The 25,248-nt window shown below is 53.0% G+C and overlaps 1 long non-coding RNA gene and 1 other non-coding gene across 3 annotated transcripts; both read right to left on the bottom strand.

Annotated features, from left to right (window-relative positions):
- Nucleotides 1–3,435: 3,435 nt before the first annotated feature.
- LOC107055111 lies at nucleotides 3,436–22,201 on the bottom strand. 2 transcript variants are annotated; one of them, XR_006932121.1, is made up of 6 exons: nucleotides 22,138–22,201; nucleotides 21,815–21,904; nucleotides 20,418–20,757; nucleotides 9,475–9,572; nucleotides 8,932–9,150; nucleotides 3,436–3,808 (listed from the first exon to the last, which is right to left on the bottom strand). It is a non-coding gene; the product is annotated as an uncharacterized LOC107055111 (long non-coding RNA). The 2 variants fall into 2 exon arrangements; XR_005841812.2 differs by lacking the exons at nucleotides 21,815–21,904; nucleotides 22,138–22,201 and having other exon boundaries at nucleotides 20,418–21,705.
- Nucleotides 20,606–20,691, bottom strand: MIR9-4 (microRNA mir-9-4). The gene has a single exon (NR_161956.1). It is a non-coding gene; the product is annotated as a microRNA mir-9-4 (primary transcript).
- Nucleotides 22,202–25,248: the final 3,047 nt, after the last annotated feature.

Below are 25,248 nucleotides of genomic sequence, written 5' to 3'. Positions count from 1 at the left end.
GTTCCCCAGCCGTGCTACGCTGTGTAATGAGTCTCAAGCATCACGTTTGCTTTTAAGAGGAGCTTTTGTACACCCGTGCCTCCCGCTGCGCATCCTGCAATATCTAATAAAGCCCGAGCTATCCAACAACTCTCAAAACTGCCAAAATACCACTATTTTAAGCCTCAAAATGCAAGATCCATCGAAAAGGGTTAGGGAGACAGTAAATTAGGCCCCGCACGAAGGGCTCTACATGGGAAGCTAATGACCTTTTGTCTCTCCTGTCTACAGATGGGCCTCATTTGCATGTATGCACTTGGAATAATCTCGCTCATATTTCAGGCGCGCGGCTGCATCCCCACATCCTCCTCCAAAGAGGTTCTCTCCCGCAGTGCTGCCATTGCACTGCACTTGGGGCATCCAGATATCCATGAGGAGAGAGCTCAGGGTCTATATATGTGTGTGTAGCCCCCGTGTATATATATATATATATATATATATGTATATTTAACAAACCAAACGCATCCTAAGCTAGGGAAACAGGGAACGGGGAGCAGCCCTTGGGGGAATTGTTCCAGGAACAGTGTACTCTCTCATCTGGGGTGAGATCTGAGGTTGAAGGCAGACTTACAGAGCCCCTGCACTGCCCCCCATGTCCCTGTGCTGCCCTTTCTTCTTTGCCTCTTGGCTTTTGCTGAAGCAACCCCCGAAGGAGCAGGTAGGAAGCACTGGGAGCAGCAAATTCGGGTGCCACCCGGATGCATTGCTCCCCAACGTGTCAGGACCCCAAACACTGAGCGTGATGCCCTCAAGCTATTCTAGCATTCAGCCCAAATCCATTCCTTCCCACTCACATTGCAGCCCCTCTCTGGAGCCCCTGGACCCACTCTCAGCCAGGATCAGGCCTGGCAGGGAGCAGCAGCTCCGCCAACAAAGCGCTGGAAAGACAGCGCCGCGGTGAGCGCGAGACCTCAGACAAGCAGAGCTGTCAATCCGGCCCCGATCTCTCAAAAGATGGATTGTTTAAGGACAAAAAAAAAAAAAAAAAAAAAAAAGAAAGAAAGAAAAAAAAAAAAAGAAAAGGGAACTTACGGACATGAGCTGAGAGGCGGGGAAAAGAGGGGAGGGGAAATGAGCCTGGCCAAGTTAAAATTCCGACGGAGAAGTTGCGGCTGAACTATAGAGTCTAGACAACCATTCACCGCCTGGCCCCAATTGTTATATAGCCTCTATTGTCTTAATTAACCATTTTGGCTGAATTGGGAGCAGACAAATCTTTTCTTCTGCGTCCCACCCCTCCTCTGTGCATACTCATGCAGACAAACACACGGCCGAGTCAAGTGCTTTGATTTAAAAGCCCCCTCCGCGTCCACACGCACGCATCCATCCATCCATCCACCCATACACACACACACACACACCTTCTTTGGTGAGATCTTTGCAAGTTTCCTTGAGAAAATGCCTCACCAAACGAGCCCAGGGAGTGGGGCAAGCTGGAGGTGGGGAGGAAATACATATATTTCCCCACCATATATATTTATATATATATATATGTATGCAAATTCTGACGCAACGCGAATGGGAACAAATGGGTTGATTCGTTTAATCTCCTAATGTGCTTAATAAAGCATTATTGCAATGCAAATTTTGTTTTAATGCTGTACATATTTTATTTGCCACGCTGGTAATTTTAGTCAGCTGAACCATCGGCTGCTTCGTTTTATGGAGTTATTTCTTGTTGGGGTGAGGGGGGGATATGTTGGAGGCCTTGTGCCAGCTGACAGCACCTGGGAACCTCTGTGGCATTCTCTTAGGAGGGTAAAGCCAAAAAATAAACAAATAGCAACTCCCAGTTCCACCCTGATGACACCAACAGTGATGCAGGAGCCCTTTCATGAGCCCCACTGCCTCTTTCTACCCCTCTCCTTTGTGCTCCCCATTCCTGCTATAGTGGGGAGCCCCAGCAATGGGATCAAGCACCAACGTCCCCCATCCTCGCCCCAAGTAGATTTTGGGCATCTCTGCAGAGCTCCAGAGAAATCCAGACCTCGCCAGCACTGGGAGATTGCATGGGAGAGAGGGGGGAGATCTTGCCTCATTTTATACCAGTGTGTCAAGGTGCAAACCTGATTGCAAAAGAAAGAAATTAGTGACAATTATAATCATCGTGCCGGGCTGCAGCTCTCTAATAGAAATCTGTCATTTTGGCAGGATAAATGCTGCTAGAAGAGCTCCGTCAGGCAAACACGGCTGTGTGCAAACGTGCAAGTGAGTGGATGTGCCAGAGTCCACTCTTTTAGCACAGAGCCAAACATCAAACTGCACCGCAGGGGAGCAGAGGCATGGGTGAAGGAGCACAGAAGAGGGCTGGAAAAGTCATTGCTGTGTGCACTTGAGGGGTCCTGGAACTGGAAATCCAAGGACAAAGCCTCCAACCCCCTCCTGTTTCACTGACCTCCTCTTGACACTGTGTCTAATTGGGCTGGGGCAGGAGCAACACCACAGCGATGGGCTCAGAGAAGGGACCCAAAGACCTTGGATGCGTCAGTGAGTGTGTCACGTGCAAGCCCTGAAACGCAGACCCCAAACCTTCAGCAGCAAATTCCATTTGGCTGCACCTCCCCACCTCCACCAAAGCACCCCAACCACTGCCAAAGTGATTTCCTCAGGGTCCTTTGGAGGAGCAAACCCGACAGGGATGACTGGGGGTCACCCAAAGCCTCAGTCCAACCTTTCACATCACCCTCCGCAAGAGAACAACCATGCTCCAAAACACAGAGTAAAACCAGAGACCAAAGCAAGATGCAAGGCAGGAGCAAGGTATGTCACAAAGCAGGGATACGCACCACAACCTGCAGCAAAACCAGGAGAAGGCAGAGCTCTTCTGCACCTGGCTTTAAATAGAGCAGCAGCCCCAGGTGCCCCTGATTGCTTATGGGTCTCAGGTGGGACCTACCAGGTGCAGGAAGGGTTTGAGCACCATGAGTGTTTTGTGGATCCATCTATTCATGCATCCATGCATCCATCCATGCATCCATCCACCCATCCATCCATCCACCCATCCATGCATCCATCCATCCACCCATCCATCCACCCATCCATCCACCCATCCATCCATCCACCCACCCATCCATGCATCCACCCATCCCTCCATCCATCCATCTATCCATCCATCCATGCATCCATCCACCTATCCATACATCCATCCACCCATCCATGCATCCATCCACCCATCCATCCACCCATCCATGCATCCACCCATCCCTCCATCCATCTATCCATCCATGCATGCATCCATCCATCCATGCATGCACCCGTCCTCCCCCATAACGTTCCCTAACATCAATACTTCATCTGCCTGACCCGATTAGCTTTGGCTCACTTGATTTTTTTGCCCAACACCTTTAATCACCTCACAAATCCCCCATCATTATAAAAAGAGCCACCACAAACATCTTCAGCAATCCAAGTTTTATTTTTGGCAATTCTTTTATACTGCAAGAAAGGCGGCGGTGAAAAAAAAATGTGAGCAAGACAGAGACTGAGAAAATATTAACAAGGCCCTATGCTTTCTGCTAAAGTGCCTTCATTTCATTATCATTAAATTTGCCTAGTAATTAGATTTCGGTGCATGAATATTTAAAAAAAAATACATAACAGACAGGCTGTCAAAAAAAAAGCACGACAACATCAATCGGATAACTTTTGGGATGGAGACGTTCGTAAGCAATTAACACAGATCTCCTGAGTTTGGAGACTTTCGTTTCCATTCTTTTCTTCTTCTTCTGTTGATTTTTTTTTTCCCCTCTTCCAGCTTTGTGTTCTCCACCTGAAATGGAAAGGATACCGCTGTAAATACGGGTGCCACCATTCAGGCTTTGTTCTGGCCCCCGGTGCCACCCTCTCCCTGCCCATCCCCATGGGGTCATGCTGGAACTCCCTGCTTAAATCAAGGTTGCACAGAGCTCCTGCCTTCATCTTCAGGCATTTCTGCTGAAAACAGTGATTTTGGTCCCCATTTGCATAATTGCACAGTTACGTGCTCACCGCTCCCTAATTGCATGACCTGTGCTCGACATTGCTGCTTGCAAGGGGCCAAGCCAAGGTGATCCTGCACCCATCCCTGTGTTCCTGCTCTGCAGTGTGTCCATTTTGGGGGTGCTCAGAGCACGCAAAGACTGAGCAACGCGCTGCAGAGCAGCGACAGATCACCACCCAGTGCCCAACGTAAGGTGGCCGTTAATGCGCATTTTGTCCTTCATCGTTGCCATCATCTCAGGCAACTTAAGAACACACAAAACAGCCACACAGAACAAAAATCCCAGACCTCAGCTCGGGTCATGCCTTCCCAAAATCTCCTTTGTAAGGTTTTATCAGCAAGAGCAGGGAGTGGAAGCAGTTGGTACAAGCGGCTGAGAGACCAAATCAAAAGCATGTGAGCAGATTAAAGAATCAATCTCCCCATTTGATGCAGAGGAAATCCCACTAATTATAAAGAAGGGGCTTATTTCCCGGAGTTGCTCTGTTTGAAGTCATCAAAACTAGCAATACTTAATTACTCTACTTTATGGAATATATAGCATGGAGCTCCTTCCCAGCTCGCCTGCATTCTGGTGCCATTACTGTTGCTGGGGCTTCCAGGGGGCGGTGGGGATGCTCCTCCCATACCTCTGCACTTATTTATTCAAATGAAGCCCTTAACAGCCCAATACGAGCCTGCAGGGAAGCATTTAAATGGACTCTAAAAGGAGGTTCTAATGAAAATTAAAAAAGAAAAAGTGATTTAGCCGTGCATGCTACCTGGCTATTATTGTGTGTGTGCGCTCCGTATGCTGTGCTGGCAAACACCTTCACAATCTGCAATTGAGGATTCGATCAAAGAGGAGGTCCACCTCATCCTAATCCTTGAGGACAGAAGGGGTTGACTGCAGCTCCTACAAGCTCTTAAGCAGCACTAAATTGGTATATCTGGATCATGTCCATAGGTGGGAAATCACTCACTTGGATGACCCGGGGGAAAGCGCATGAAAAGGGAGGGATGGGCAGACACAAAACTTCTCTGCATTGGAATGGGGAGAGAGAATGCCAAAGGTCTGCCTGAGTTTCCACATCTTCTGCAGCCATGGAGGAGGAGAATACCTCCTTCCATTAATAAATGAAAACTAAGTATAAAATCAGCACTGTGTTCTCAAAGATTGGTCTATCCGACTGGTCTACCCAACTCTATCCAGTTGGAGTGGGGAACTTGGGGATCTCTGCTTGCACCCAACTCCCCAGCCCTGCAGGTGCTACTTCCCCATAGGGACCAGCAGCACTGCCTCGAGTGTTATGTGAGGGCTCCATCCCCAGCAGTGTCACCACCAAGGATAGGGTAAGAGTAAGGGTTAGGGTTAGGGATAGGGTTAGGGGAGGAGCAGGGCAGGGGGAGCGCAGAGGGGAACTCTGCTTGGAGCCATGTGGCTTCGCAGCCAAGAAGTGAATGAAAATGGGTTTTTGTTTCTTCTTTTTGTGTGTGTGTGTGTGTATTTTGGTTTTTTTTTTTTTTTCCACCACTTTGAGGTGGAAGGAAAGCTGCTCAACCCCAGCTTGGCCTGGCTGGGGAACGGTGTTGGTGTGAGCAATGCTTCTGGAGCAACTGTGAGCATCTGTGAACCCCCAGCGTGTGGCTCTGCTTCAGAAAGGCAGACTGCAGCACTTCCCACCCAGGACATCTTCTCCTGGTCCCCTTCCTGGGCTCCATCTCCTCCAGATGAGCGTTGGCACCACCTGGAGATGCCCCACTCCACGCCTCTCCTTGCTGCAGTTTTTCCAAGCCTCACTGAGTAAGGATCCATGTCAGCACTGATGGGCAGCCTTAACCTGGTGGCTTTTCCCAGTGCATGAGGCTGGCAACAATGAGAATGCTCTGAGATGGACCTGAAATAAACCCCGTATGTCTTTGCCCCATTGGAACTGAGGAAAACCCCACGTGAGCACATTGCCTCTGGGCTTTGGCCTCTGCTCTTGGGCTTTATGGTGCAAGAGGAGGAGAAGTGAGCACCTGCACCTTTTCTAGCTGGCAAGCAAGCTGCAAGAGGGGAAATGCTTTGCATCCAAAGAGGCTTTCTAAGGCTGGCTGCTTCCCCCACTGCAATCCATCACTGGCAAGGGGGCAGAGCAAAGTGCTTGGGATCAGCTCAGCCTGCTGGGGGACACCCCACAGCTCCACGGGCACAGCTGATGGATGCTCCTCTGCACCAAACTCAGGCAGAGACAACGTCCCCCAGGCCAGGGGGCTTAATGCATCCTAAAAATCAGCACGTCAGCAAGACCTGCACCCCTCCACAAGCAAAGCAAGGTCTGAATCCCCACCATCCCTTTGCTGGCCCTATGGGAGTGGGGTGACACAGAGCTTCCTGCATCCCATAGCGCGGCCGAGGTCCGTTTGTCACTTTTCCTTCATTATTTGCTGTTTGTACACAGGCGTCATTAGGGATTCATTCGGTTTCCCTAGCAGCAGGCATTAGTCTGGCTTCCCTTTCCCCCTCTCTCTCCCTCTCTCACCAGCACCCTTTATTTTTAGTGTCTTATTTACAGTTTGACAGAGTAACTGTAACCCTTGCAAGCTACTCCAGCGGCTTTAATCGGGGGAATAATGGGTCCTGTCTGGCGATGAATAGAATTTAGGGGACAGATTGTTCCACACTCGCCCGGTGGGGGTAATTTATTTATGTGCGCACTTGTCAGGAGGAGAAAGGGATGGGGGATCTGTATGCGGCGAGGACATCGCGGTGCTGAAAGGCGGAGGGGAAGGGAGAATGGAGCCAAACGGCCCTGCTCCCACTGCCCCCCCGGCAGCTGAATGCCTCCGGTGGCCGTGAACTTGGAAGGGCTGAAAGCCCCATTCCCAGGCTCTGGGCACGTCAGCGGGGCTGCAATGCTGCCGGCAGAGGGGCTCGGGGCTCCAGATGGGTCCAGGCGCAGCTCACAGCCCTCCCTGGTTCTGCTCGCATAGCGGCGGCGCGGGGAGCTCGTCCCATAGCAACGGTACAGTAGTGGCGGCACAGCGGGGGGCTGGGAAGAGAGGCAAAGCCCTCGGAAAAAATACAGGATGGGCCCAGACAATGGTCCTCTCTCATATCATAAATTACACGGCGGCGACAAAAGGGGACGGGGCCGATCCCCTCTCACCGATCCCACAGCCTCTGGGCTCGCTGGGCGCCCGTCAGCATCCCTGGGTAGGGAGGATGCAGCACCCTTGGGCGTTGTGTTTGGGTGATGCGTGTGGGGAGAAAGCCCCTTTGCTGCCCTCACCTCCCCACCAGCAGCATCCCTGCTTCCTGCGCCCGCCGCCCATGCTCTGCGCCCTGTGACTGTGCTCCCTCTGCTGCTATTTGGAATGTCCAGGTTCTCCTACTGTCACACACACACAAAAAAAGGCCTTTTTTTCTCCTATTTCCTCACTGTGGCTGAAGATCTGGAACAATTTGCGTTGGTTGCTGGGGGCTCCACAGCTCAGCACAGCTTATCCCATGAGCTTTCAAGTAGCACAGAGAAAGATCCCTATGGGATGTGGTCCAGCGGGCTCTCAGTCCCTGAGAACCCCAACCCCCATGCTGCATCAGGCTGAAGAAGAAAGGTCTCAGGCTATCCCCGTGCAGCAGAGATGCTGGAGCTAAACAGCTAAACCCCCATGAGCAGGAATACGCATCGTCCCAGCACTGTACTGAGGACAGGGAGCAAGCTGGTGGCTGAGCAATCCCCATCCAACAGCCACATCCTGCAAGGCAAAGCCCCTCACCAGAACAGCAAGAAGCACATCAGCCAGAGCAGAGGAGCCTTGGGAGAGATGCTCAGAGCAGGGCAGAGCACACACAACCACCTCAGCCACCCCAGGGTACCACCAGGACCTCACGGGCATCACCGCACACCGTTGGAGAGCTCTATTCCTCCAAGCTGGTGGATGGAACAAAAGCACTGAGCCAAACGGAGTAGGAAGCCACGGAGCAGGTGGGTGAAGCCTTGTGGCACGAGGGGACAGGACAAGCATGGAATGGAGCAGGTCAGGTTCATGGTTGCACTACACCTCAAAGCTCTTGCCAGCTCAGGTGATTCTATGACCCTCTGGCTGCAGGACGGCTCATGTGATGCTCCTGGTGTTTGATCACCCCCAGGATCGAAGGTGATGCTCACTGTCATGAGCAGAGGTCAGAATGATGCCCTCATGCTCCTATGAGAACAGCACGATGACGGTGGCACCCAACCCAGCCCAAAACCCATTTAAAGAAGACCTCCCCTTGGCAGAGAGACCAGGAGCTCTCCTTGTTCAGCTGAGCTCGAACCAAGGCGAGAGTGCCTGCGTGCAACTCAAACAAAAAGAAAAACACATGGGAGGAAAGGTGCTCCCACCAGGAACCCCATTGTTTTTGCTGCCCACACCCTGGACTCACTACTTGGAGAGCTGGACCCTGCACTGCCACAGCGGGACCCAGAGCGGGGACCCTCAGCTGGGCACAATGATGGTCTATTCTGCTGATCACAAGCCTAATCCTCTTTGGTTTTTAATTGGCATTTGGGCTAAGCTGATTTAAACCTCTTCACCTTGTTGGGTCCCCCCCCCCTCCCCACTTCTTTCTTTTCTCTCTCTCTCTCTCTCTCTTTTTTTTTTCTTCTTTTTTTCTTTTTTTCTTTTTTTTTTTGAACCCAATAACAACACTGCCATCACCGAGCTCCCGGCACAATGACATCTTTGTGCGAAGGCGAGAGGAGAGGAAAGGGGAAGGGAAGGGGGGGGGGGGGGGGGGAGCGGGGAAAATGCGCCGAACCTACTGGGAAACAATGCTCAGTTTGTGGAGCAGCCTTGACCACTGGCAGAGCACCCGCTTCAGCTGCGCCACGTTAATAAACACCCCGTCCCATCCGCAGCCCCAGCGCCTCACCTGTGCCCCCCTGGTGTCCCCCCCCCAGGCTCACCAGTGTGGCATGGTGTTGGGTCCTATCCCCGGGGTGCTCCTGGTGTCCCTATAGCCCGATGCCAGGCTTGCTCTGTGCTGCTCCAGGCCATCAGCTGCTGGGAGCAGGAGGAGGATGGAGGAAGGTACACACAGTGACTGTCCCTGAGATGGGTCCTGCTAGCAGCTCCCCGTGTCCAGGCTCTGCTGTGGTTGTGGTTTTCCTCTCCAGCCTTCGCTCCTGGGTTCAGGCAATAGTGAGACACAAACTAAGTTAAAAACCACAAGCAACAGCAACGCCTTCCTTACCCTCCTCCCCAGATTTACCACCAAATAAGCGCCTCAAAGGATGCTGCTTGTGGGTTTGGAGGGTTGGGAGTGAATAAAACAGCAATAAGAGATCGTGGAACAGAATCATAGGGGTGTGAGAAGCCGGGCAGTGCATGGTGAGCAGCAAGACCACGCTCCTTATAGTGTGGTCCTTGCACCCATGGGGAAGGTGCTGGAGTCTGCTCAGTCCAAGGAGCTTGGGCTTATGGATAGCCATGAAAATCTATGCTCTTACCAGGCAATTCTGAATGAACTTCCACCAGGACTCAAGCATTGCTCTTGGCTGCCCAGGAAACGAGTGGGGCATCACAGCAGGGGAAGCCACTGTCTGCACTAGTGGGGAGAAAGAGAAAAGGGGATGAGAGCGGGATAAATGTCAGCCCCAGAACCCCCCAGCTGCACTACAGCTGATTATGGCCACAGAATTCACCCAGCATCCCTCATCCCCGTGGACCTCCAGCCCAGGAGTTACAAGGCAGAGCCAAATGCTACAAACCTCATTCGAAAGAACCCTGCCTCATGGGAAGCCGTGGTCCCTAGGCTTCCCCCTGCCACTGGATCTGCTGAAAAAAAAATGAAGCCCAGCCCCAAGACCCAGAGCTTGTGCAGATCTGGGGATGCTGAGTGCTGTGGCATAGCCATCCAAGGCAGCCCTGCAGCGGTGATGCTGGAGCTCAGTAGGACCCCATGCTGCTTTCCCCACCCCATTGCTCTGTGCTGTTCTGGGTTGCCAGCACGGATTTATTTTATTTTTTACATATTGTTCTGCCTTGTGTATTTCCCCTCCACATAAACCTTGCTTCCATCCATGGCAATTCATGGGTTACACATAGATTTAAGTGCCCAGTGCCAAATTTATTTGGCATGTTTAACAGGGGAAGGCAATGGGGCCAGAGAAAGATCCTTTTCTCTTGCCCTTCAGCCCCATAAATCATTGATAACAGTATAGAAACCAGAGAGGAGCAAGCAATGGAAAGGAAGCAATAAGCCAAGGATGGAGGCTCAGCAACACAGAGCAGCGATGCCAAAGCTCCATCCCCAAGCCCACGTCCACTCCACTCCTGCATCCCAGCATAAAAAGCAAGAAAAAGGCACAAAAATCCGCCCCCCCCCCAATCCAAGCAGTGAGAAATCAGCTGAGCGGCCCCAGCTCAGCTGAGCAGCTAAGAGCCTTAATGCATTTTTGTGGGTGTTAGGGAATGAGTTCCCATTCCTGCACGCGCGGGGCTGGAGGTGCTGGGCTGCCTCTGTGGGATCAATGCCTGCATGGAGATGGCGGCCTCAGCCCCAAAATGGGCACGGGGTGATGGAGCTCATGCTCCAACCTGATGGGATATAAAGAGATCTGGGCTTCAGCTCATCCCACACATTCAGACTTTCAGGTTTCTTGCTCTCTCAGCAGCAGATAAATGGGGAGACATTAGGGAGCACCAATGCAAGCTCATGGAGCACCGAGGTCACCACCAAACCAGCAACCACTCACAATGGGCTCTGCAAATAGAGCACCCCAAAATAAATACCTCGAGTATCAGAACAGAATCGATCGATCAAAAAGCTCCCAGCAGGTCGGGAGATCTTCCTGCTCCTATCTGACCTCAGTGCCATCCTCTTTGTCCATCAAACCGCCCATTGGGCACATGAAGCCCTATGGGCCACATTGCAGGGCAAGGATGATCTTGGTTGTATTTTGCACTGATATTACTCCCCCTCTCCCTCCCCCCCCCCCCCCCCCTAATCTTTAAGCAGCCACAAAACATTCTCAGTCCAATAAAAGGGAAAAAAAAAATAATCAAACAGCTGCTTCGTTAGTATTTCTGCAATACATGATAATACAAATGTGGGCTGAAGCCACTGCGAGATCGTTTGGCGCAAAGGAAGCCAAAATATCCCCCGTGGCACAGAGCAAATTTTAACGACCACCCCAAAACGTGGTGTAGAAAGGACCGGATGCTCACGTTGGTCTCATCCCCACTGCAGGAATGGGAAATGAATCCAAAGGAAAGGATCTGGGAGGGATGCTGGGGCGAACGCCATGGGTGGCAAAGGGAAAAGGTGGGTGAGCAAGGCTAGGGCGAGCACACGGGGCACGAGTGGGGTGTGGGGCCATGATGGGATATGGGACCACGGGCGGAGATGTGGGGCGGCTGCAGCCACGAGCGAGCATCGGCCATTTTATGTCGGCTGCCTAAAATGGTGGCTCGCACCTTTTCTTTCCCTTTCTGCTACCGTTCCAGCACGCATGCACCCACGGAGAGGGGAGGGAGAGGGCCGCAGCCCCCTGCATACGAGGGTGCAGGGAACAGGAGCCAAGATGGAATTAGAAGGGGGAAATTAAAGGAGGGGAAGGAGGGAGGGGGGGGGGAAGGAGGTGGGGGTAAGCAGGAAGGATGCGCTCGCCTCGACGCGGCCCATCCGCCCTTGGCTTTATGCTATGGCTTTATCCTATGGAAGGGAGAGGCAGGAAGGCATCGAGGGGGGAAAAAATGGGGGGAAAAGGAAAAGACATGCAGCGTTTGGGCGAGGACAGCGGAGGGGGCAGGGATGCGCGTGGGGCGCGGGGAAATCTTCCCTCCATTCTTCACCGACCTCCCCCCCCCCCCCCCCCCCCACACACACCCCCCTTTTTCGCCCTCCTTGCAATCCCGCTTTGACTTTTCCCACAGAAGTAGCCAACCTCCAGGAATGCAAATGACATTCATTATGCAAATGCATGCAAATCAGGTTTAACTATCGGAAGAAGGGCTCAGAATTGCTAATGGGTTAACTCTTTCGCTCACAACCATGACAACAAGAGCCCTGGTCGTGCCTGGGCTTTGTGCTTCTCCATCCCTCCCCAGGCACCCCAGCCCCGTGCCCTTACTGGGATCCCCATAAGCGTAGGATGAGGGCCACAGAGAGGGTGGAAAGGGGAACAAAGCACCGGGAAAACAAGAACAACAAAAACCCCATTGGCGTGGGAGTGGCTGCCCCTTCGTTAGGCGCCGGTGGGAGATGAGACAAAGGCTGAAATGCAGAAATGGAGGGAGGGAAAAAAAAAAAAAAAAGGGAAAAAAAAAAAAAGGGAAGGGAGGGGAAAGAAACCCACCAGGCTGCTATCAAACAGACGTGAAATATGTCACCGTGGTGCATGGGCAAAGGGTGATGGCACCCTCCAAAGGTTTGGCCATTGGCATCCAGGAGGGCGCAGAGCCACCGTCCCATCACCCCCAGCCAAAAAAAATAACATCACTGAAATCCCAGCCTTCTTTTTTTCTTTTTTCCTTTTTTTTTTGGGGGGGGGGGGGTGGGGTATCAGGGGAATAAAGCAGTAAATAAAAGAAAAAGTGACACTGTTTCTCATGGTGTTATCACCTGGGAGGGACGGAGCGCATGGGAAACAGCGGCTGCGATGCAGCAGCGCTGCAATGCGCCTGGGATGCTCCAAGCACACCAAGGCCACGCTGGGCTCGAAGCAACAACCCCCGGGCAGAGCCCCGTGCCTGCTGCAGGGGGCCAAGGTGCATGCACAGCATATGGCTAAGTCATTCGTAAGGGTTAGGGTTAGGCTTTTATTGATTAGCATTGATAGTATCGTGTTTCCATGCGTTGGAATGCGTGCTCTCTATATGTCTTTCACCTGATCCCAGGCCGCTTTGCAAGCTATAATGTTGAGCATTTCTGCAAGCCTCGAGTGTCAAAATATAAAGGAAGAGAGTAGTGAACCCCCCCTTACCAAAATGAGGATGAGAGAGGAATAAAAATGTGTGCTTCTGTATTTACCCCCTGTCCTCTAGCTGGGAATCTACCAGCCATGCTCTGCTGCTGAGTGCACCTCCAGTTGCTTTCTATTTCCAAGTATAGACGCTATTCCAGAAAGCTGGAAATGGGGGGTTTTCGTTCTTACCATGATTTCCAATATTGATTTTTTAATGAATTGAATGCACACGTGGTGAGAGGTTGGTGGGTGCAGCCGCCCCGGCGCCAACAGCCGCTTTATTGCCAATGACTGAGACTGCAGCATCATTATCATATCACGGTGCTGAGGAAGCAAACTTCCTTAGGAAGATGCTTTAGATGCTTCCTTAGGAGAGCACAGATGGAGTGTAAATTGACATTTGGGAGGGATGGTGACAGGGTGGGACTTTGCACATACCTGGTGGAGTCAACGGCATCCCCAGCGCCGCAGCAAAGGAGGAGCGGAGGTGGCTGAAAGGAGAGTTCATGCTTTTAGCACAGGGTGGAAATCACTCGACTTTATCGAACCTCCCCCCATTGAGTCACGTGAAAAAAAGTGCTATTAACCATTATTAACCATTTTCACCATTATTATTATTATTATTATTGTTAAAGGAACTCCTGTTTATTCCCTTTGTTTTTCCTTCCTCCTCCTTCTCTATCCCATCTGACCCCTTAGAAGCCATCCCCATTTGCTTCACCCCCTTCTGCTCTGTTTCTCATCACCTCTTTGGCCCCAAGGAGATCATTTTGGCTGCCCCGAGGCACAAAGCGGTGCTTTGGGGGCATGGAAACGCCAACACACACAGCCTCCATCCCACCCCATTGGAAGTCAGCTTCCAAAAATGCTTACAGCTGCTTTGTGCCAGAACCCCACTGGCAAAGGGAACACGTCTATCCACGTCTATAGGAGTGCAGCCTGGCAGCTTGGGGAATTACATGATTGGGGAGGAGAAGGGTAAAAAAGGAAAAATGATAAAGGGAAGGAAAAAGAAGAAGAATTTTTACATTGAGGTGATAAGAGAAACCACAGTTTGCAGATCAGTTGGAGATCAGGGGAGAGGAAAAGGCTGAGTGATTTTGGATGGCCGCCACAGGGGGATGCGAGGCCTTGGTCCTCACTTGGACTTTCCAGCTCTGTCGATGCATTTACCCCTCATCATCTCCAGCAGCATCAAGGAAATGTCCGCAAGGTGCATTGTGCAGGGAAATGTGGCTGGGGTGAGATTGGGCAGCCGAGCACCCTCCCCCAGTTGCACCAATGGCCACATCTGCACTGCTGTCAGAAAGCCCGGCTGCATTCTGTTGCACATCCTCAGTTTTCCCCATCCTGGATGAGGATGCCCTGAGAAATGAACGAGGGCCCATTGGAAGCACCGCGCACAGAGTGATGCCGAGTGCTTCTGCACCCTTCCATGCACAGACAGCACCCATGGGACAACCCCATGCCCTAAGGAAAGCAACTGCGTCAAGAACCCCGACTTCCCACCCCTTCCATCACAGCAAAGGCAAAAAGGGAAAGAGGATTTTGCAGCAGCGAACGGAGGGGTGTGGGCAGTGCTGGGGGTGCTCAGTGCCCATCAGCTCGCAGCATGACGGGGCAGAACACAGCTGGGAAGCGCCGTTGGATGGTGGAACCTCAATTCCTCCTGAGGTCACGGAGGGGATTTGTGCTCCGAGTGTCAGCCCTGAGGACGCAGGAGGCGGCGTGGTTATTTTTAAACCACCATTTTCTTATCTCAGTGCTTTCTCAGCCCTGTTTTAAAGCCGGCTCACAAAGCATTTGGGGGCCAGACTCCATTTTTCAGCAAGGAAAAAAAAAAAAAAAAAAGAAAGCAAGCAAGCAAACCCACCACCCTTTTTTTTTTTTTCCTCCTAATTTTCCCAAAGACCTCAGAGGCGTGAGCACTCGAGAGTCAAATTTGCCCAGGACCTGCATCCCTTAAGAAAGCAGTGCTCATTCGCCTTCCACAAACTCTGCAGCAGCAACAAAAGTCCCTTTCAAGCCCTTCCAGACGCAAGTCCTTCAGCTCAATTAGTCAGGCACACAGGGACACAAAAAAGCCTCCCATTCAGGCTAGTGGCTGGCTGCGGAGGACAAGGGTGAAGAAAGGATCTTTCTCCCACGCTTTCACTGGGTGTCATAACAAGCAGAAAGCCCTCTTATGGGAGGATTATTGGAGATAAGAGCCCAGCCAAGGGGCTGGGGCTGCGGGAGGAGAGCAGGGAGGATGCCGAGGCTCCCACCAGGGCCAGCACGGTGCATGTTCAAAACGATGGTGCTGGCCCCCTCTGCCCATGCACAAGCTGAATAATCCTGGTTTTCCATGGCAACCCGCAAAGCAGAGAGCCTTGCAGCCGTGGGTTCTACGGCCGTGCGCAGCGCGTGCTCCAGAAAGCACCCAGCTCCTCTGGAATGGAATGGCCTTGAGATAAAACTTCATGTTTTTATATGTTATATCTCGATATGCTTTAATAGGGAGCAGGTTTCTCCGGGCTTTGGTGGTTCGAAGCTAAACCAAAGCAGAGGAAGGGAGCAAACTCCCCAGGAGGTGGGGTCTGTGCAGAACCCGCAGCCATCGGTGGCCCATTCACCCTCTGCAGCACCCACGAGTCCCTGAACACCAACAGCTCTGCATGGCATCAACCCAAGCTTCCAAGCAAACTCCATCCCTGTTGCCCTTCGTCAGCCAGAGTTACATTCCCAGCTCCCCACACCTTTCCCATCAACCCCACATGCAGCTCCAGACAACGCTGCCAGGCCATCTGAAGACACAATTCCTTTCCATTTTGTTTTCCCCCCCTACAGCTCACTCATGGGAGGTGAGGACGGCGCAGCCCATGGTGCGTCAGGGGCTCAGGAGGGCACAAAACCCGCTTGGGGCTGAGGAACCCACTCAGAACCCACCAGTCCTAATTGTAGGCTTCCCTCCCTTTGACACTGACTGAAAGTTAGAGCAGGAGGAAGGGCTGGAACAAAGCTAACACCTCAAGGGAAGCTCTTCCTCCTTCCCAAGGAGCACTCAGTGCTTCCAAAAGGGAATCACAGTCCTGCAGCCCCTCATCTCCTCCCCATTACCCACACAGTATCTATCAAAGGGAACAAAATGGATCCAAGGACAGACATATATATACACACTTTTTTCCTCCAAACAAAACAACTTTGGGGTGGTTAATACCCCCATCACACACACCCATGTTCATCCCCAGCACTTATTAATCACATTTTCCCCAAGATCCATGTGCAGGGATTTGAGACCGAGCGCACACACTTGGCATTGCCCCCTTTGTCCCTGCCCTGGTGACACCAAAAGCCCTGAAAGTGGAATTAGAATGATTTTTACACCTCCTAGGGCTGTCAGAGCCACAGCTTAGGGATTACACAGCTCAGCATCGTAGCCACGAGCACCGGCTCTCAGCAGCAGCAGGGCAAATCCTCATGTCACACCAGCACGAGACCGCTGATCGGAGCACATTCAGCCAGGAGCTGCTCCCACCCTCACAGACCTCAGCGATCTGCCCTGTGATTCAGCTCTCAGTGCATTTCCCATCTTTTCCTGCGAAACCCACCACGACAGCACCGCTTTGCAGATGCTTGCCTGCTCTCGAGCCCCCCAGCCAGCAGCCATTGCCTTTCCATTGCATTCTAGAGAAGGCAGAGAGCGGAGCACTCACACTTGGCTCTCCCCATCCCTAAAAACCCCACAGGGCAACCAGACCATGGCTCTAGAACTACTTTTAAGGCTCCTATCTCGATGGCAGTGCTGTCACATTGTCCCAGGCCAGCCAAACCTCCTGCAACACGAGGCAAATGGGGAGCCAGAAAGCAGCCAGCAGCTCTGCTTTCACATCCAATCACCCTCAGAGCATCACAGCGACCGACCCGGCCCCACCAGTGCCTAGCTCAGCATTTTCCTCCCTGCTGCTGCCGAGGGAAATGCCATCAGCTGTCCCCCCAGGGCACCCGTCGACTCCCATTTGGTGGATGCCATGTGCCACATTGGCTTGCTGAGGGGATAGGAATGGAGAAAGCCCCTCATTGCTTTCTTTTTTGTGCTATAGGGGAAAAAGTAGCACTGGGATGCCCAGCGCTAATGCGGGGCACGGCAAGACTCATTGCAGAGCACTGCAATGTCCCAAATCTGCAACGGGGGCAGAGCTCGGGGGCACACCATTCATGCAGAGCACAGCCCCGGGATGCTGTTCTCACTGCCAAAATTCAACAGGGCCCAATTTGGTTCCTCCAGGAACTCAGTGCGCCCACTCAGACGCTTTGTCATAATCCCAACGTGAAAATCACGCCCTTGGAAACCCTCAGGGCTTGGGAGTCCTGCTTATTTGGAGAGGAACGGCTGCTCCCAGCACAAAGACACAGCCCCAGGCCAACGAGGAGCAGACCCACACAGACCTGACATTCCCAACAGCATTGCCTTGGGAACAGGGTGAGGCACAGACCCCAAAACCCCACTGCTCCCTCGTGAGCATCACCAGAATCCATCCATCAGCACTGCAACCCTGCTGCAATTACTTGGAGTTTGAAACATAGATATTCCTGCATTTAGACACGCACACACACATGGTTTCTTTGTGACCGCACTATTCTCCACCTCCCTGGCCCATAGCACGAGAAACCCAATGGGTCACAGTGGGGATGACGAGGGCTGGAGACCTCGGAAGGCTTCAGCCATTTGTTTAAGGCAAAGGCAAGTCAACCTCAGGTTCATTCCTAGGGTATTTCAAGGTGAAAACGATGCACTGAATTGAGATCACCATTTGTCAATGGTTACATCTGTATAAGCCGGTTCTTCTCAATCACTCACTGACCCGGTGATTAATTAGTATCGCCTTTACTCCTTTCTTTGCTCCAACCACTCTGCGTCAAGCATGAGAAAGGACACGGAGGGCTGAGCGCTCAATACAGAACATGCAAGCATCTCTCCCATTAACGTCTCCAGCAGTTAGGTAGACACAAGGGAGAGGCGAGCAGACAGTGCTGAGTGTTAACCACTCAAATCACAGTGTCCAAGCAAGCTTAAACAGCCACATATAAGCTGCAATTTAGATCAACGTCATGCCAACACACAGTGCTCCTACTGCCAGAACACTCTGGGAGCAAAGTGGGGAGAGGAGGAAATAAATAAGGGTCGGGGACAGCTGCCTGCAGGATTCCAGCTCCCAAAGGCCTTGGGATGGCCATGCTCATGCTCACCTGCCGCAGTGACATGAGACTGTAAAGAAGTTCTGCTAAGACAGAGAGCATCTGACAGCATCCCGAGCCCCATGGGGTGGGAGAAATGGGGCTGCTGAGTATCGATTCCCTCTTAGGAGTGCAGGATTGCACCCAGTAGGGATGGTTGAGCAGGGAATGGCTTGGACAATGAGCATCCCCTACTCCATGGGTCACCAAATTCCCCACAGAGCTTTGCCCTCATCCCAGGTCACCAGCCCCATCTCTGCCCATGCCTTTGTTAGAGCCGAGCAGGTGACAGCATCACACCACAGCCTATGGCAGCACCGCCTCGGCCCCGTGCCCACCAGGATTGGTCACCTGGGAAAACCAAAAGATGATGGCACGCTGCTCCCAGCCCCTGATTGGCACCGTCCTTCCACCACTCCCCCTCCCCCCACCCAGACCCAATCCACTGTTCAACAGAGGGTGGCACGTGGCTGCTCCCCAGCAATAAAAGCACCTCACCCACTGCATTGTCCCCAGTGAGCCTCTTGCACGAGGACACACAGCTGTGCCCGATGCCCACCCGCACCCAAACATCTGCTGGTGGCACCGGGCACCTCAAAGGGGACAGCAGCACAGTGACATCCTGCTGCCACCAAAGCCAGGCGGCTGACTCCATCCCATGCTCAGGCACAGGACAAGCCCCATAGAAACCGTCCATGGACTCAGTGCTCTCCATCCCTCCACTCTCAGCCACATGGCCCCGGCCTGGGATGTGCCACCAGCCTGGAGCAGCAGCAGGGGATGCAATGAGAGCACAAAGAAATGTCCCTCTGCCCCAGCACCCTCGGCTGCAGGACAAGAGCAGCACCCGAGCACACCCAGAAGGGTGTGGGCAGGGGGTGTTTCCTGGACTCATCCCCAAGGAAATGGGTGCAGGGAGGTGGCACATGCACCGAGTGAGTCTGAATTATGGGGCTGTGGGTGAGGAGGTGAAAATGGCTTTGTTTATTAAATTAAAGTCATCATAGGAGCATGACTCATCTCACACCGCATCCTGAACTACAGCCTCCCCCTGCACAAGGTCCCAGGGACAGTTTCTTCCACTCTCCCTCTCCCTTTAAAAAATATAATAATAATAATAAGGTTCTGATGAGCACAAGAGCAAAATGAGCAGGTCCAGCACAGGTCAAAAGCCAGCTCTTTTTCTACACCTCTCCCAAGGTGCAATGCTCTAAAGACTCCTTTCCAACATCAGTTCGGCCGCTAAGGCTCATATACATTTTTTATTAAGAGCTTTGCAACCCCCCCAACCCTTGGAATGACCGTTATGAGATGGTATGTAACATATATCCTAACCCACACGGAGAGCTTTGTGTTCTTTGAAGCAGCATCAAGACATTGTCCAAATGGGCCGCCAGGTTGGGCGGGTGGCATCTAAGCAGCCTGGCCATAGCAGTGGGTGGGGAGCGCCCAATGCACATCCATGAACCCCAGTCCCCTTCTAAAGCAGAGCAAGTAGAAATCCTGGATTCCATAAGAAGGGGCCAAGAGATAACACAGTGAAGGGAGCGAAGATTGGTGTGAATTGGCATTCGGAGAGAAGAAATAATAGAAAAAAAATCAAGTTTCCCCCCCCATTCGTCTCGCGCTGCTTCAAAGGCAAATTAAATAGATAGTTTTGTTAATAAAACCCCAATCTTGGATCAAAGAAACGTTCACAGGCAGAGGGTTGAAAGAAGAAAGGGAGCGTTTGGATAGAGGTACAAAAAGAGGGAATAATAAAAAAAAATAAAATAACACAAAGAAAGCTGCAAGAAACCATTTTCCAAATCACTGCATCGCTCTTTCTAATCTGGATACCAAGTTATCTCTGTCAGGGAATGAAGCTAAATAGATTGGAAATAGTGGGGGGGTTGGGGGGGGGGGTGGGGAGAAGAGAAAAAAGGAAAAGAATCCAGTGTTCATATTTGCAAAACAACCATTAATAAACAGTGCTCGGTTGCTGCTTTATTAAACAGATAATCCAGCACGGTAATCTGTATTGATTTATGGGTTCTGCGATGCTATACGAGAGGTTACGCAATGAGAGTTCATCCTCGATCTGCAGTCTGGGTCCTGTGCTTCACTAATTCACAATCTGATGGGAAGTTTTACTTTGTTAATTCAATTATAGTCAGCAGCCGAGCAAAGAACGGCACCGTCCCCATTTTGCTCAAGGCGGAACCAGAAAATGCTTGCTTAAAAGGAGACAAATCAGGTCTTGAAATGAAGAAATCATGAAATCCTACCTCGGTTTTTAATTCCAGTCTCAAAAAGTTGTCTTTTTTTTTTTTTTCCTCCCCTCTGTTCTTTCTTTTTTCCGCCTCTCCTTTCCTTCGTCTTCTTTCTTTCTTTCTCTTTCATTTTTCTTTTTGTTTTCCTTCTCTTCCTCCCGATGAATTTCCTTTCTTCTCCACATCCTCCTCAGGCGTGTAATGGGGTTATTTTTACTTTCGGTTATCTAGCTTTATGAAGAATCGACACCACTCATACAGCTAGATAACCAAAGATAACAACCAACCCCTGAAGTCTACAGCACTAGCAGGAAAAGGGCAACCTCCTCTTCTCCGGGGGCTTCCAGGCATGTGGCTTTTAGAGAGGGAATGAGGGAGGAAACGAATAAACAGAGATGCAAGAATTAGCAGTGGGATCCGTAATGCCAGCATGCAGCGACAGCGGGGCCCTGCGGCTGCAGCCCAGGCAGAGCATCAGTGCCGTGGGCAGAATCGGGCCCTTAGAAACACCATTTGGAGCAGAATTACGAGACAGCCACGCAGGAACAGCCTGTTTTGGGGATCGAGCCCCTTTCCAGTTTAAATCTGTTTCGTTCGCAAACGAAATGACGTTCTGCAGGTGCCGAGGATTAAGGCCGCGTTATTTTTAATAACCCCGAGCTCTGTCAAAATAATACATCCAAGCCGGTGATAATGAAAGCAAATAGAATTTGCACCCGTAATTTAGGAGACATAAAAGGACGTATCCCCACCCACGAATGCGTTTAACGCTCGCCAAACAAAACGACTGCAAAAAAAAAAAGAAAGAAAGAAAGACAGAAAGAAAAGAATAGAATAGAAAAGCCTGCCGCTTCAAATAAATAATAACTTGGGTTGCTTTGAATGCAGCCCGGATCTGGGGTTAACGGACGGGATGAACGAACGCGGAGGAGACGGTGGCAAAGAAGGGAAGAGGGAAAGGAGGGAGCGACTCCCGCCCGATGCTCAGCACCGCCGGCCCCGCGGATGCACCGCGCCCGGCCCCGCGTACCGCTCACTGCTCCTGGGGGGGACCCGCAGCCTCTCTCCCTCCCCGCGGGCCCGGCCTCCCTCTGCCCTTTCTTCATCCTCGGGAGCCGCAGCCCTCTCTCTCTCAATCTCTCTCTCTCTCTCTCTCTCCACCTTCCTCGGAGGTTCCGCTTTCCTCGCGTTCTCTTTTCCCCGGGAGGTAACCGCATCCCGCCCGGGGATGCCCTACGGGCCTCACCCTTCCTCCCACCGCCGGCGGAGCTGCCTCCCCGCAGTGCCTCCATCCTTCCCGGCTAACCGGCCTCCACCCTCCAGGTTTGGAAAAGGGATGGTGGTGGTTGGGGGGGGATACCACCATCCCTCCCCCTCCCCCAGCAGCCCGCATCCCTCACTCCTGCCTTCACCTGCAGTCCTCTCCTCGGGAGGCTCCGCGCGTCTCACGTCCTCCTCCACCTTCAGCCTCCTTCGCTCGGGGCGGCCGGACAAGATCCACACTGCAGGGGGCGCGGAGCCGCGAGCTCCGAACCTCCGAGCCTGCAGATGGGCACGGCACGGCACGGCACGGCACGGCACGGCACGGCACGGCACGGCACGGCACGGCACGGCACGGCACGGCACGGCACGGCACGGCACGGCACGGCACGGCACGGCACGGCACGGCACGGCACGGCACGGCACGGCACGGCACGGCACGGCACGGCACGGCACGGCACGGCACGGCACCTACCTGCTGCCCGCAGCCTCTGCGCCGGGGGGGAGCGGCGCGCGGCACTTTTCATTCATGCTTTCCCACTCCCGGCCCTCAGCTCGGCCTCTCATTGGCTCTGCCCCGCCTGACGTCACCCGCTCTGGCTCCGCCCCTCTGCAGCGCCTATCGCTTCATCAATGGGCGGGGAGGGGCCGCGCTCACGCACCGCCGCCACCCCCTCACCCCCGTCCTTGTGTCCCCCCCCCCCATCCCCCCAGCCCTGAGCAGCCGTCCCCAGCGCTCCCAGCGCAGCAGCCCCCCCCCCTCCTTCGCCTCCAGCACCTCACACTGCGACCACCGCCCATCGCCACCATCTCCCGTTGCCACCAACTGCCACCAACCGGCTTCGGCCACCGCCGTTCCCAGCCCCACCGTCCTTCTCTGGGGGAGGGGGGGGGGCTCAGCCCCACGACCCCCGCGTTATGCACACCCCGGGAGGAGCGCAGACGCTGCTTTTCTTGCCGTTGTTCTGACCCCGCAGACTCTCTATTAATTACCCTTTTCTTTTCCCTCTTATCGCAAGAGATAGCATCAAAATTAATAACGCGATTTATCCTCAAACAAACAAACAAAAAAATGGCCTGTTTGGATATTTTTCTTTTTCCTGTTCTCTTAAAATTCCTCATTGCCTTGGATTTATTATTATTATTATTTTCTAACATCAAACCAGCCCAGTTCGGGGCCGCACGTTTCGAGAGCTGTCCGGGATGGTCACCTCCTGCATTGCAGCCATCAAGGCCGCTTCCCCACCCCCGCCCCCCAAGACCCCCTCTCCCAGTTTCCCTCATTAGGGAACCTGGAGCCGCTGCCCTCGCTCCTGTGTGAGCACTACGGCCAAGGCCGGGGGCAGACGGAGAGGTGCCGCTGGGGAAATAAGGTCCTGGGGGGCCAAGGGGAGATGGGGAACCCCCGGCCGGCGTTACGGGCAGCCCCGGCCCCGCTTCCAGCTCGCTCTGCCCCCGCCGAGCCCGCACCGTTACCTCCACCCACCTCCTCCCTCTGCTTTCCCGCATCCCCGAAGGTGCTCGGGGTCTCAGTGCCTTCTTTCCCCCCCCCCCCGAAAGTTCACTTCCAGTCCTTCTCGGAGGTCAAAACCGCAACCGAGGGCAGCGCCCGCCCCGCTCCTCTCGAGCCCCCGCGCTCTGCTCCCACTTCACCGCTTCCCCGACGCCCACTCGGGCATCCGCCCCTCCGCTCCCGGAGTGGGGGCAGCGCCGGGCCCTCGCAGTGAGGTCGGGTCCTACGGGGACAGCGGGGAGAGGGGTTAAGGGAGGTTAATGGGGGGGGTTACGAGGGGTTACCGGGGGGGGTCCGGAGGTGTTACCGCAACGGCTCCGCTCACCACATTCCCTTCCGCGGCCAGGAGGATATATATTTTTTTTTCCAGACATAACTGCGATTTCCCCCCTTTTAATTTCCCCCTCCTTAAAAAAAAAAAAAAAAAAAATCGACGTAAAAAGAAATAATAAAAAATAAATAATAAAAATCCATAATTTTAAACCCTTCGCGTATCATTTCTACCTAAAACCTCCCGAAGAAGAACCGCGATCCGGCCGCTCTTCATCCCGAACGCGACGCACCGCGTTCAAAACTTCTGCTCTCCCAATGACGGCGCATTTCTGCCATCCCAACGACGTCCCGGGGCAGGAGGACACGAGCGGACTGCAGGAGACGCCCGGGTGTGTTTTGGGTTTCATTAGCAAATGAAAAACCCCCCGCTCCATGGTTTGCTGCTTTTCGACAAAGTCGCTTACGCAAACTGAAGCCAGACAAAAATGCAAACAAATACAATGAGCAGCCGCACAGACCGAGGCTCGGGATCGCACGCCTAAGGGACGATTAGGAGGCGGCCGGCTTTCAAATTGGCACGAATCATGGCGTGAAAATAAAATAAAATAATAGAATAAAATAAAAAATAGAATAATAAAATAAAATAAAAAATAAATAAAATAAAATAAAATAAAATAATAAAATAAAATAAAATAAAATAAAATAAAATAAAATAAAATAAAATAAAATAAAATAAAATAAAATAAAATAAAATAAAATAAAATAAAATATAAAGGCTCGATATGGGGCACCCGGCGGCTCCCAAGAGCCCAGCTGCGCAGCGCACGAACCGAGATGCCGCCCGCTGCTCTTTTTCCTTCCCCCCCCCCCTCCCCGTCCCCCCCTCCGTGCACAACCGCTCGAGCTCAATCTCCCCACGCCTGCGAGGAGAATTAAGGACACGGCGCGGGGATGCGTATTTCTGAGATAAATAGGAAATAAAAGGGGAAAAAAAAAAAGAAAATCCGAAAGAAAAGTGTCTTCGCTCCTGGCTGGTAAAACCGTGCGGAGGAAAAGCCGGCGCCGGGCCGCTCACATCTGGCCAGATGTGCTGCCCTGTGGAGGGGTGATGGGGCTCGTACGGATCGAAGAGGGACCACACCGATGTGGGGGAGGGACCCTCTCATCTCAGAGCCCCCCCTGCGTGAATGTCCCCGCGCTGTGACGCGCTGCGCTCGGCCCCTCTCTCTTGCTGGGGGCCTCGGGGAGCCCCGTGAGCGGCTCCGAGCAGAGCGCGGAGGCCCCCCGGCTGCACCTCTGCCCCCCACGGTTCGGCACTGGGTTGTGCACGAGTGGGGCGAGATGGGAGGCGAATGAGGGCAGCCGGAATTGCCGGATTTTGCACAGCCTCTCCTCGCGCGGGCCTCCCTTCCTTGGAGAGGGAGGGTGAGGAGGAGATCTCAGATCTCCATCCCTGCCCCGAAATTTTGGGGATCGGGGCGCGGAGGGGGTCACGGCAAAGGGCGGCGGTGCTCGGTCCGTGACCGGCCCTTCTCAAACTTTCCCAGAACAGTTCCGTGGGGCACTGCAGAAGGTGGGGTGGGGGGGGCTCAGGAAGAACCCACCCCACGCCCCCCAGTCCCGTGCAGACGGACGGCAGGAGTAGGACCCCCCCCCTCTCCGCTCCCCCGCTCCCGGAGCATCCTCAGCCCGGCCCCGCAGCGCTGCCGCCGCCCTCGGTCCCTAATAAAGACGCTTTGAGAGACAGATTCCTCCGGCCCCCCCCTCCTCCTCCGCCTCACCCCCTATTTCTTTATTATT

The sequence above is a fragment of the Gallus gallus genome, chromosome 25 (genome assembly GCF_016699485.2).
Source record: "Gallus gallus isolate bGalGal1 chromosome 25, bGalGal1.mat.broiler.GRCg7b, whole genome shotgun sequence".
Taxonomy (NCBI): domain Eukaryota; kingdom Metazoa; phylum Chordata; class Aves; order Galliformes; family Phasianidae; genus Gallus; species Gallus gallus.
The sequence above is the reverse complement of the archived record's forward strand: the minus strand, read 5'-3'. Positions and strand labels throughout refer to the sequence as shown.